At 36.6% G+C, this 14,259-nt stretch overlaps 1 protein-coding gene across 17 annotated transcripts in view; it reads right to left on the bottom strand.

Moving 5' to 3' along the window:
• KIAA1217 (KIAA1217 ortholog) overlaps nt 1-14,259 on the bottom strand; it is a 335,939-nt gene that overhangs the window by 110,031 nt on the left and 211,649 nt on the right. The window contains exon 1 of one of the 17 annotated variants that reach the window (XM_029961719.1): nt 2,457-2,486. The exons of the other annotated variants lie outside the window; for them this stretch is intronic. The gene's annotated coding sequence lies outside the window, so the exon portion shown is untranslated. Of the gene's footprint in view, nt 1-2,456; nt 2,487-14,259 lie in introns of those variants that run through there. 17 annotated transcript variants of the gene reach the window in all.

Below are 14,259 nucleotides of genomic sequence, written 5' to 3'. Positions count from 1 at the left end.
TTCTCTAAGGTAATCTGAACCTGAGCTGATTCTATGACTCTTGCATCACTCTTTTGTGATGTAAAATTTTGTATATGAAAAACCTCCATTGTACAGACCCAGAAGACTGAAAACACAGTGGCTGAAGATCTCAAAGTTGGTTGCCTAATGAGGCTTAGAGTTTACAAGGAGATACCTAGCTGTGCCTCCTACTAATTCTGGTAATATTTGCATGGAACAGACCAATTTTGAATTCATTTGGGGGGGTTTCAGCCAATGACATGTAATATCTGAGATATCTGACAATGTAAATATGGATTCAGATACTAAATTTTACTAAGTAAGTGTCAAGAATATTGTTTACCACTTTTCTGTAATTGTCCCACAGCTAGAAATTGGGACAATTAGACAAATACAGTATCTTTGTTTACAATAGTCTGTTTTTCCTATTGTTCACTCCATCCTATCTTTATCATCTCTTCTTGGAATCACAATATATTGCTGAAGATAAACAACAAAAAATATTATAAATCTTTATAAAGGAATAAAAACCAATGATGACCTAAGAAGGAAAAGATTTTCATGAGCTGTCTCCAGTATTTTGAGAAGTAAGAATAATAGGGAAAATATAATGTTTAAAGAATATAGCTGTCTCTCTCATTTTTCTGTGGTATTTTTCTCCCAACTTTATTTAAACAACTGGCTGACCTGGTTATTCATACAATAACCATCACTGAAAAGCACAGTATGGTGTATACAATGAACAACTGATGGTCTACTGAGAACAACACCCTCTGAAATGAAGAAAAATGCATGGACTTGTCATCTTCCGTCACTCAGAATTAATTGTAATGTTTCTTTTATAAATTCTTTCTTTTGGACTTTATTTTGATCTTCAATATTGATTAAGTGTACCTGATTTTCTAGGCTGTGATCAGCTCATCCAGTTAAACCTTATAAAAGCTACTTGAAATGATAAAAATGTGGATTACATCCTATTCAAAATTCTAAGGTTACAGCAGTTGTTCCCCTGCCCTAAAAGTAAAAAAAAAAAAAAAATTATATGGTAGTTACTCAGAAGACAGCATAAACAAAAATATGTACACACATTTTGTTCCACCTTTCCGCTGTGTACCACCAAAATAACTTTGGACACATTTTCTAACAACTTAAAGCTCACAGCTCCAAACGATGGGAACTGCAGGTTTTGGCCAAGAACCAACATTTTAACTACTGCCCTAGACAACTTCAGGAAAGAGTTCATGCAGTATAGTACCTGCCTACATCAGGATGCCTGGGGACTGCACCCAGTAGCCTGGTTTTCTGCTCAGCTCTTATGAAAAACCAAACCCCACTCAATTTATGTGCTTCAATGTTCTGAATTTCTTTTAAGAAAATAAGTTGTAGAGCAGAAGCAATTTAGAGAAAACTCATCAACGCTAACCTGGGTAAGAAAAATCAATGGATAACTGTAGTGGCAGCCTCATTCCTTGGAAAGTGTTCTCTTACCAACTATTTCTGATATACTAAAGTGTTCTTAGAAAACTTTGTAAATCAGAATTCCCTTGACCACAGAGAAATGGGTGAATAAATTTAGTCCAATCATAGCTTTCTATAGGCTGAGTGTTAAGCTCTGGTTCACATTTCAGTCCTTACAAAACCACTTTCCTTGTCCTTTGCCCACCATATACAACAGAACTCACAGTACCTCTCTACCTTACATGGCTTTTGCAATAATTAACTCAAGAACAGTTTCCAGCATATTGCAGGGAAAACTGCTACAGAAAAGCATTACATTTATAGACCACATTAAGCTTGCCCTTAACCTCTTGTAAGGATCAGTGTCTCAGCATAGTAGGGAGGTTTTGCTAAGGATAGACTCCTACATTTTCCCTTAGAACACCTAAAACTTTGAACTACAACATCCAACATAAAAAGCCTACCTGTTTTATTATTAACTGAATTTATTACCTTCCACCCTTTCTTAAACACACACTTGTCATTTACACAATTACAAGAGAGATATGAGCTCAGAAATGCCTTTGTGCAGCATATACCAGTTTACACTTGAATAGCTATAGAGTAATTAGAGTGGAATCCAGCAGAATAAGTCAGTCTTATTCTCTCATAATATCAGTTATCTCATATAAGTAAGATAAATATTAAGTACATATAATGTTATACACAAACAGTGAAATTCTGCAAGGTCCCGAGTGAATTCTGTTTTTGATACAATCAGATATCACTGCTATGGTGCTAGGGGCTAATTAACTCCGGCCAACTCTAGGCTATGGAAAATTATTGTGGCATCACTATTGCAAAACAACACTGTAAGTTTTCATTGATAAGGATATTTAAATATTAATTACAATTTCAGATTTATATATAGATAATCAAATATATATTGTTCAGATGTTGTTATTGCAATATGTTTTATTATGTATTGCAAAACTTTCTTCTTAAAATTATCTACTTACATTTGAGAGATACAATGTAAAACCAATAATAAACCAACCATAACATCAGCTCGTTAATCAGAAATGTCAGTTTAAATATATCCCGTTTGGAAACAAAGACAAATGCTACTGGCTTTATAAACCTTACAGAACAGGGAATAGAGTTAGAGTTGGATCTCAAGAGTTGATGTCATAATTGTTCACAAGCCAACACAGGGCTTTAAAACTGAAAAGAATCTACAGCATATAAAATGGTTTCCAACTTGTAAGGGGCCAGGTCCCCTGCCAATGAATAATACTTTTCAATACAGTTTAGGTTTTTTCCCTAGGACAAGGTGGGGGAGGGGATATAACACATTCGTGCAGAAAGGAATGTGCAATTCCATATTCTTATGTGCTACAAAGAGAGATGGATTTCTAAAATTTTATTTACTTGTATTGTACATGTCTTCTCTTCAAATGCTTAAACGTTTCCCAAGTTGGGAACTTTACATTTTAACATCTTTGTTCATCAAAAAGCTTTATAGATGCATCACTCATAAATGACAAAGTATCAAAAATTAGGAGTAAGCAAGTCTAATATCCCTGGAGGTGTCTTGAACAGGCTGAATGGAGTTCCGGGCAAATTGGTCTATTGAAAGGTGTCTCTGCCCATGGCAGGGAGGTTGGAACTAGATGATCTTTAAGGTGCCTTCCAAACCAAACCGTTTTATGATTAATATGAGCCAACAGATAAATTCTCTGCATATCAGAGGGAGAGGCAGTGAAAGAGTATGTATATTTGAATTTTCTCTTTGCTGATTTACTTTTCTTTTAGCATATATGCACATCTTAGCACATAGTATTCTCAGAACTGCTGAAAATTGATCAAATCAAATGTTAAAACTTTGAAATGAAGTAAGCATTAGTAGACAAAACCAGATAAGCAGAACATAGCTTCTTCTGCTCTTGTGTGAATATTCAATGACCTCATATTCCTCAGTGCTTTCTCTCTCCTGAATTCAGCACAAGACAATGTTATCTGTTCAAACAAAAAAGGTATTTGAAAAAATATTTGAAAAAACTGTGTCTCAGTCTCTTCTAATTACATGGCACAGCCTTCACTAGCCAATAAATACTGTAGCCAGAACATAATGTAGGTCTGTACTTGAGATTATTCATTTGCCTGGTTACACTATTGAGAGCACATGGCTCATGATTTACAGATATGCATACAAAAGGAATCCTGACTCCACAGAAGCTCGTGGAATGTGTTTTACTACAGGCATCTCCACAGGTTACCCTCTTTAAGCTTCAAAAATAGATTTAAAAGATTCAAAGTGAAAAAAGAATGGGTTCTAATGTATTGTTCTTTCAGGAATTTTCTGAGAATAATTCACTTTCCAACAGGTGATTCTGTAGGACTTATGAAGCAAAACATAATGGCACTGGTCCTTTTAGATGTGTCTGAATATAGGTGAAGGTGCCTAATCTTGTGAAAATAAATGTGTTCTTATACTCTGCAGACATTGTGTGGTAACTTTTGCCTGCTCTGTCATAGTGTTATCTTGGAAACTAGAAAATAATTCCTATTTTGGCCATGGAGCAATGCTTACTTTTTTTTTGGTCTCTATTCCCCATCCTTCACTTGCCTGTTTTTTTGGATATAAATATAACTTTTTTCTCCAAACAGCCATGATGTGTATATTGTCTATTTCCAAACATCAAGGCCTCCTATTCTCTGATGCAGCTGTTAGCAAGGAAAATTCTGTGCGTGGTAGGTTACAGCATCTAAGTGTGCACTGCAGTGGTGCATAAGTTCCCTTCAATGTCCTCATAAGATTATCTTCTTGCTTGCACTTGTATCAATTCTGATTGAGAGAAATCATGACCCTGAGATACACTCAGCAGTGCCATACTATTCAACATGCTGTTCACAGCATAAACTGATGACACAGGCATTGCTGTTCCCAGGAATAATCTCCACAGGAAAACATAGCTCTTAGTCTCATCCACTCAGAAAGGAGATGCAAAGACAGTTTATGTGGCACATAATAGTTATATGACAAATATTCTATACTATAGGATCCTTTAGCAGATTGCTTTTTTTAATCCTGAAGGTTTTGAGCAAAAGTAATTCAAAACTAAAGAGATACTCTGATTTGATTGACTCAAAAGGGAATACTAAATTCTTATGAAGAGACGAACATATCCAAGACTTCTGTTCACATTGACTGCATTACCCTATTATCCCTTTAACCCTCTTAAACGAGTTCCCATCATCAGTCATTTTTCTCTAGTTATTGAAATTCCCAGAATTATCATTACTTCTCTATTTCTAAAAATCAAACAGAAAACCCAGCCTGACAATGAAGGTGGATTAAGGAGAATTCTGTGAAAGCAGATGTTACAGGGAGTTCACTGAAGGTTAGGTAGTGTAAGAAAGCCAAGTGGAAAAAAAAATCTAGTGTATGATCATATCTGCTCTGACATGCATTGACTGAGCTTTCAGTTCTGTTTATCTCAGGAACTGAATAAATGGCTAGTAATTTCTATAGTATCCAATAAGGCAAGGGTGTAAGTTGTACACCATTGCTGAAAGAAATAAGATTAGGTTTCATTTTTCTGAAGGAACACTGAATTCTAAACAGAAATAATAATTTCATTATTTCAGAAGCTATTAATAAATAATTTCATGTGATATATCTTTCTGTCAGAGCTCTAACAGAAGAAAGTAGGGCATAAGGAAAGGACCAAGTAGCAGCAGTACCTAGATGTCTCTTCTGATTCACTGGTAATTCAAGAAATTGATGATTCCACAGACTGCTCTGGGATGTGACTGAGGGACTGTTTGTTGATTTTATAGGTAATGGTTTAGATTCGTTCCCAATATCCATTACTTCTTCTTATAAATTTCATTTAAATGTCCCTGTCTGGAAAACTGAAAGCTTTTAAGAGATTTCTCAGGGAGGAATTTGAGGTACTAAATGGTAATAATTGTTAGGACAGCATTTGCTGTATTTCGGAACTCAAAAGTGTGAAGTTTCAACGCATATGGCCACTTGTTTATATGACGTAGGGATAATTCAGTATCAGATTACATGATTTATAAATTAATGGTCTAAAAATCTAAAAAAAAAATTGTTTCTTCATTAAAAAGGTAGATCCTTCTTTAGTAGAGGTTTGACTGATAAGGGTAAATAGAACTCTCCAAAAGTATTGCTTACACTGACAATTACAAAAGTAACTTCTGTGCTGAGGGAAAACAAATTGTTCTACCAAGAGGAATGAGAGGTAGACAGTAGAATAATATGAAGAAAAAAAAATAAGTGAAGGATATCCAGAAAAATATGTTTCTAAGTTAGCTAGATACTATTTTTCATGCTTGAAAAGCAAATGAAAATTAAAAAAAAATGTTTGTGTGGTCTAAGAGTACAAAAACCCCACAGATGTCTTTAAAAGCATTCTGTAGACAATGCCAATTTGAAAAGATATTCTCCCATCATGAATTCTTTCAATCTAGTTAACTGAGCCTGCATGTTCTCTTTGCATGAAATACTTTAAGGAAACTTGGAACAACAACTATTGTGAAAGTGCGCAACTCTCTTTTCATGGTTTAGTAAATACTAAAAAAATGGTAACACATGGTCTAGAACAAATCCTTTTTATATAGCATTTAAAATGGGGAGGAGGGAAGGGGAAACAAAACAGTACTTACCCTTTGAGACCTTTCTTCTGAGGAGCTACGACAGATACCTGCTTATTAAAGTCTGCAACTCCAGCTGCAGTATTTACTGTGCAAGGACTGAGAAAGGTGTGTTAACGAGGCCCAAGTAACAGGTAAAACAGTTTGCAACCTCCTGTTACTTTATCAAACGTATACTCCAAGCAAGCAAGCAAACAAACAAACAAAAAACCCCTACCAAATGTTATCCTTCACAGGGTGAACAAACCGACTTTCAGATGAGCCCTCAGATTCTGGACCACACATTAATGGGTGGGATACGCCTGGTTTCAGCTGCAGGGATGAGGCAAGCAGCTATCAGCCACTTTGAACATCCTCAGCTGCTTGAAGCAGAGGCCATAAAAGCCATCTTATGGCTCAGATAAGTTAAGTTGGCTACAGATCTCTCCTAAATTGCCTCACACTGGGCAGTTTGAAGGAGCTATGAGCAGTGGGGGACTGAGCTTCAGCCACACACCCTTCACCTGCTGGGTGTCACCTGTAGACCTGCATATGTTTAAATCTGGGGGCAAATCCCCAAGCAGCAATTTTTGCTACCTTTTTGGGCAGATCACCAAGTGAAACAAGGACACAGCAGCTCTTTCAGTCATGGTCCCTGTGATGGCACCTCAATTGCACTTGCATGCCTTGCTGCATCAAATGTTGTCATCACTTATAGGGGGGGAACTATATGGCAATATATGGAATAGATTAATTTTCATTTAATTCACATGCAAGAAGAAGAAAAGTCAGTCACATGTGAAGAGCCAGGTATCTCTCTCTCTCTCTCTAGACTGCCACAAACCATCAGTGGGGTCAGGAACATCTGCATCTAACTGACTATCCCTAGCATTCACATTTACCTTATGAATTATCTGGTATTTCCTGAGCACTTTTAATAGTTGCCTTTTTGGCTAAAAGCATAAAGTAGTACTAAAGATATTAAAGTAAAGATACTAAAGTAGCATAAAGATACTAAAGTACCGAAAAATTTTCCCAAAGTATATGATCTTTTTGGGTTAGATAAAGTGCATCTCTTCCATAGTCAAAACTGATGCAGCACAAAAAAGGGAAAATCAGTAACTGTGTAAATGCAAAAGTCTTTCTAGTGGTATGGAATAGCGGGATCAGGAAGGGCAACACTTCCTTTGGCCAGCATAGTTTGCAAAGGGGGTCTTCCACTTCTTTATCATGGGAAGTGAAATAGCAATAAAAGTAAACTGATAAATACCTGCAGAAAATGTTATGCAAATTGCTGCAAGTACAGTCACAACTTACCACCTCAAAGTGCTGCATTCCTAATGCCTGAATCTGCTATTTCACAACGTCCTGTATTAACAGCAAAACACATGTTCAAGTTGCATCTCTCCATTTTTGTGCATATTCTTTCCAGACTAGGCTTAACTCATTAGAACTAAGAAAACACCCAGAGGCAATTTACATTTCCTCTGTCTATTGAAAAAATAGAAGCCTCTCAAGAAACCTTTTATCGGTGTGCTAGTGGGGAAAAAAAATTTAGGAGGTAGAAATGGGATAAAATCCTTTTAGACCTCTTACAGTTGTAAATCGGCCAATTCAAAGAATAATTTCTAAAGCAACAGACCATGCTTCATCTCTTTTCCAATTACTATTTTCTGGTTAATAAATATGACCACCCTAGCAAGTACTACATCTTTCCTAAGGCACTGTACTTTCAAAAAAAATGGAATTTTAGTAAACTTACTGACAAAAGAAACACATTTCAGTATTAAAGTATAAAATGTTTGCCAACTATGTTTCAGGCTATCATTCCTTTTCTTGATTTTCTTATGTTCACTGGAGTGGTTCAGAGGAGCACATAAAAATGCTTACTGTGAAGAACACATTTTGCTGGAAGGAAGAAGTCAGCTATTCATATAGTTGAATTCAGTGACACACAGCTGACGCAAAGTCTGAAGCATTAATGTTGTACTTTTATAAACTGCAAACAAAAGCTTGGAACTCTGAAAACAGTTTAACAGTTTGGCTTCTATAACAAGACTCACCAAAATGGTGTTAACTATCAATTATTAGTTTGATGCCAAGGAGAATAAAAGAAATAATGTGCCCTATTACCAGCCTTAACTTAGAATTTTCATTGGCTGTTGTGTTTATGACAAAGAGGTCCACACTGATATACCTTAAATTACTTGCTAAATAAAGCATGTAGATCGGATCATACTATTTACGCTTCAGCTGTAACTGCTTGCCTTACCCAGAACCAAACAAGATAGCCCCAATCTGCCAGTGAATATTCAGATCTTATAGAAGAAAACAACAACTGCTTACTATTTACTAAAACGGAGACTAGGTATTAACAACAATGTACCTGAACTCAAACAGAGACATGTTTTGGTTCTCAAATATTGTCAAGCTGTCAAATTCTGCTAGCCTAACTCATGTTGAGCAGTGATTTTTCCTGCAGTAAATCTCTCTGAATTTCTAGCACTGAAAACAAACAAACAAATCCAGAGGCAGAGTGCTCACAAGAAACGCTCCAACTACTTTTAAGTAGGTGGAGGCACAGCTGGTGGTGTCAGATGTTTAGGGGATTTCTTCTGTATATTTTGTCTTCCCAGTTTTATATCTGTATTTTTATCATTCACTATTACCTTTACACTCCTACCTCTATTTTCTACAGCTATTGATTCTTATGGCCATGTCTTACCCCTACGATACCATAAAGACATGCAAAGTAAACATGTCACATGCATCTGGTGTCTGTGTATTCCCACAGACCACTGTAATAAAGTCTGAGTCTTGCCACAGAAAATAGCTCAGTGCCACATGGCATGTGAAAGGGATCCCAATTTTCAAAGTGAATTGCTATTTTCTCTAAGGATTCACCTTTGCTGGTAAATAATGCCCTCATGCCAGCTTTGGCACTGAGAATATTCAATATCCAATGCTCAATACTTTGCAACACTCAGTTACCACTCTAGAGGCACATGGTGTACCACGGGAACAATGGGTCTGGGAAGAGAGATGCCCTTAAAAACTTTATACCTAGTGCTGAATGTACACAGGGTCACATACAGCAGTTACACAGCAGGGAGGGGTCTCAGCTACTTCTGCCTGGTGAGCTCTTCCAGGCCTGTTTGTAAAGAGGACTCTTGTAACATTTTTAACACGATGAAACAGATACAGAACACACTGTTAATGATATTGCTGAAATACTTCAGTTCTTCAGCACGGCTGAATTATTCTGCACTGTGTCCCTCAAATGGCCTGAAACCTTCCATGTTTATACAAAACCAGATACCCCTTTGGGCAAAGAGCACTCCACATTTCAAAGCAAAGTCAAATACCAAAAAATTATTCATTTGGAACCACAGCAAAAGTTCAGGCATGTTACTGAGCAGATTTCACTGAAGGCTCTAATGATCTAATCAGGATGACTTAATTGCATTTGGCTTTGAAACCAAAGCACTGCGCCCAAAAAGGAGAGGGTTGTTCTACGGTACAGTAGCAGCTCCCAGCTGTAAGAGGAACTGAAGTGAAAAAGGATCCACACAGCCCACAGATAACTCCTTGCAGAAACTCCGTTGTCATAACAAGATCATCTGCAACTGCAAGCACAAACAACACGCCTATTTTTGGAAGTACACTTGATCTGTCACACATGTGGGGATCTGAACACCTTCTGAGAGAGAGAAAATGATGAGGTTGTGAACATTTGCACAACGATTTGTTTAAAAGCTTAGAAAACTTATGAATAATAATCTGGGCTAACCTTTCAGTAATTGCTGTCTTCCTGCTGTATAAAATATATTATTTGAAAACCATCATCGCTGCTGTCTCTTTTTACACGTTACTTCTTACCCAACACATATCTTGCAATTATATTGCAACTACGCTCTCAAGGAAGACCTGAAGACAACTTTTGAAAATTCTCTTTGTAAATCTGTAAACAAAAAAGAAATATAAAAACCCTATGGGCCAAACAGCCCCTTCTATTGATTAAGGTGGAGAGTAGCACTGCTTTTATTTTAATTCAAAGGGTTCAACAGTTCTTTGTTCATATGACTGTTTCTCCAGTCTGCTACCCTATTATTGGAAAGATTTCATCTCCAAGTAACACAAAAAAGCAGAAAAGCTAGTATCCCACAACCTGCTATTATAAATTTTCTGATTGTTTAAAGAGATGAAAAGTAGAAATGCTCACATTCCTCCTGAAAATTAAAACTCACAAACCAAGATTTAGTTAAGAGGAACCTACTAGTCTGAACACAGGCAATGGGGCTAATACAAATTAATTTCTGTTAGAATAAAGCACATATTACAAAACCAAAACAAACCAAAACAAAAAAGCCAACCAACACCTATTCCAGTGGATAGCCTTCCTCATGTAAAAACACAGACTCCAAACAGTGTGCATCTTGTCTTGATTTCAAGATGTTTGGATCTTGACTAAAGTTGGGAAATCCTGCTTACTCTGATGAATAATCTCCTCAGGCTATTAACTAGATGGTTTCTCTGGGTCTTCACAATTCAACGCTCTTTTGAAATTGGGGAAAGCAGAACTAGAAAAAAACCTTTAAGGAGCAATTCCTTCCATTTCAGTTGGGTAAGCAGTGCCATCTTCCTCGCATTACTCAAGAGTTCCCTGTTCCTACAAATCCCAAGGCCAAACAGGCTCTCCCACTCCAAGTCATATCCAGAGGTCAGTATTGGCTGAATATCTAAAACAGCTCTCAATTTCTTCTGAGGTCGGTGCTCCACACGCCCAAGTCCTCAGGATCTTGCATGGCCCATGGTCTTTGCTCCTGCACGTACATCATGACATCTGGCTGCACTGAAAATTGCTTTATTGCTTTGAGTTAATCAGTTCATGCAGATCATTTTGTACTAAGAACAGCGTTGACTATTTCCCTATCTTGTACAATATGCAAATTTATCCCACTAGCTGATTTTACTGTTTTCTTCGAGCTGAAGCCCCAAAAAGTCCCACAGTTTATCATGAGTAAAACTTCACATAATTACTGGATGCACTGAAAATTCATGTCACCAGCCTAAAAAACTAAGTGGAGTTGATTACAGCTCCTCCACAATATGCAAATTTTCTGGAACACTGGGAGTTTCAATCTTCAGCTAGTAAAATTATGTAAAAAATTGTTATGTCTCTATCATAAAAAAAAAATCAAATCACAAAGAGTGTAGGAAGAAAACTCCCTAACCTAAACAGCAGTCAGTATAAGTAAACTCGTTAGACCAGATACCAAGAGGACAAGACCAACTTAGAGAAAGGGGCATAATTCTGTCTCTTAACAATGGAACAAGGGAAGAAAATAATGAAAACAGCTTAGGTATGGGCATAGTGCTGTAATGAAATAAAATAAAACTAAGAAACCCCAAGCAACTAAGCATATCAAAAATAAGGAGAAAGATAAGTAGTAGAATATTGGGTCTAAAGAGTAATGGTTCTTTGGCTGACAGTGCAGGTTATCTTTCAGAAATGCAGAACATGACACATCTGTGTAAGGTGATCAGACATGTTTCCTGGACTTGATCTGCAAACAATACTGTTAAGACTTGAAAGTTTGATAAAAAATAAAACATGCTGTTTCCCAGCAAAGAAACTGGAAATGCCCAAACGAAAGTAACAGATAACAAAGGAGAAAACATTTGAAGGTAAAATGTGCACCACAACTCTATGTGTCAAATGAGAATAAATAAACTTGCATTAAGTGCCCCATGAGGACATTCCTTTACCAAAAATGTAATTCTTCTTTTTTCCATTTCTAGCGGGACTAGTTAATTAACCAGTCACAATATTCGTCACAATAATCCTCTACCACATCAACAAAGATGTACAACTCACTTTACTAGACTAGGGAAAGATCTCTGAGTTTCTGTTGTTATAAAGGAAGTGTGTCAATGCATGTGCATACATATTCAGGTAATTGATTCCTTACCTGGTTGTTGGACCATTAAAACCAGAGATTTTACTAGCAGAATACAAAAAAATTGCAAGACATAAACAAATAAACAAAGTGTTCTAAAGCTGGAACTGCTGCTTTTGACACCCTAAATGCCAAATGCTTTGAATTCAGGTGCACGTGGAGCACAGTGACAGATGTGAGATCTTTCTGTAGTAATTTTACAGGTAGACATGGTCCACACAGATCTGCCTGTTCAGCATATTAATATATTTATACATAGAACTCTATACTCATCAGTGTATATAATGATGTATGATTACATTACTATCTACACTCAATTTTTTAATAATTTTCACTTGTGTATTGTCTCTACTTTTAATTTGACAGGCACTCACTTTGAGCTTTTTACCTTAGTTTCTTTGCCACAACTATCAACGAGAAACCTTTGAAAAATGTCTCCCTGTTGAACTAGGAAAATAAAATATTAACAGATAAAGTTTCTTGACCAAAGAAAGTTTAGCCTGTTGACAGATATTCAGTCTGTTTGCTGTTGAACTCAGTCACACCAGAAGATGGATCATTAACAATAAATCCATATCTAAGTTTATAATGATCTCTTTTCTGTCTCAGTGCAGAGCAGGTCAAGTACTATCTTTTTTAACCTATTCCAGAAAAAATAATGAACGGAGAAGATAAAAGAACTGCTGAAAGTTTCTGAATAGAACTTTCTGCTTCAGATCAACATTTGAAAATCATTCCCAGCTGTTACATCTGAATTCTTAATTGTACACAAGAGGTTGAGGAGAAAATAATCAGCAGATGCAGCTACAGTTTGTTATATCTGTGATTATCTATTCGCTTCATGATTTATGGTTTTCAACCACTTCTGGAGAGACTGGCACCAAATTTATTCTTCCAATACTGCTATCTGTGCACAAGTATTTAATTATAGGCTCCCTCACATATTCTATGGAATAATTCTTGAGTGCAGAATGCTATATTTCAATTCCTAGAGCTTGTAGTCTCAGAAAACAAACAAAAAAAATAAATCAGGGATTCATGGTGGCAATTCCAAGATGGTAAAAGCTCAGCCCCACTCCCTGTGCTGTTCTGTCCCCTAAACACCTGTTCTCCCCAGAAATTCAAATAAATTCAGGCATAAAGAAGAAAAAAAAAAAGAAAGAAAAGAAAGAAATGCACAGAGAAGAGAGGACGGGGAGAGCGGAGGCAAATATAGCAGTTTGGGTTATCTCTTCTTTTTTCCATCACCTTACATATTCCATCTGCATACCCCATGTCTCAGACAAGTCTATAAAATTACACTCTACATGTGCTTCAACATGTTGGTAGAGAGAAGCAATTTACACAGAATTCAAGCCTGAACAGTTCTCCATTTACAGCCTTTAATCATAACGTCTTCCAAGCATGTTCACCTGAATGCTAGGAATAACGTGATGCTTCCAGGTGTGCTGAAGTGCACTGGAGTCTCCTCATGTCTGGTGAAGCCTGTGTGCAGACAGTGAGAGGCACAAGATGGACTTCCGAGCTTACAAATGCATTAACAATTTAGTGTATAGGTCGATGGCACTTTGATGTCAGAGAGGCAAGAAAAATGGATATTTAACTCAGTAAATTGTGTTGCTCCGTAACACAGAAGCCATTACAATATGGATGAGATCTGGAATCTATTAAAAGACATAAAGGAAAATAAAAGCTAAACACATAAATAACTCATCTACTTGGAATTTCTTTTAAAAATATTGAGAGGCATTAGACACAACCAAGATTAAGTGTCTGTAAAATATTTTTTAAAAGAAACATTTTTTTCACTGGGGCATATAAGAACAAAGCAACATCTAAAACCTCAACAAAGAAAAGCTTTATTACTTCTGCCTAGAAATTTTAGGCTCCAGCCTTAACTCACTTTGTTCCTCGTGGCTGTGGGTGGAAACTACAGCAGTTTACTTGGCATGTATCTTATCTACTATTGCAAAATATTCATTGAGGGCTAAAGATGCCTAGAGACTGAAACACTGAACCTTTCAAAATCAAGGACTAAATTTCAAGGATGCACTGAGTATACACTGGACCATGGGAGTTCCTCCTCAATGACCAAATATCATGTATTATTTGAGACAAGGTCTCTTTAAAACAGATGGATCAGTGGTATGGAAATGGTTCTGCACAGATTGAAAATTTTTAACCATTAACTATAACCATG

Source organism: Manacus vitellinus, unplaced genomic scaffold (genome assembly GCF_001715985.3).
Source record: "Manacus vitellinus isolate BGI_N305 unplaced genomic scaffold, ASM171598v3 scaffold_3_pilon, whole genome shotgun sequence".
NCBI classification, from domain to species: domain Eukaryota; kingdom Metazoa; phylum Chordata; class Aves; order Passeriformes; family Pipridae; genus Manacus; species Manacus vitellinus.
The sequence above is the reverse complement of the archived record's forward strand: the minus strand, read 5'-3'. Positions and strand labels throughout refer to the sequence as shown.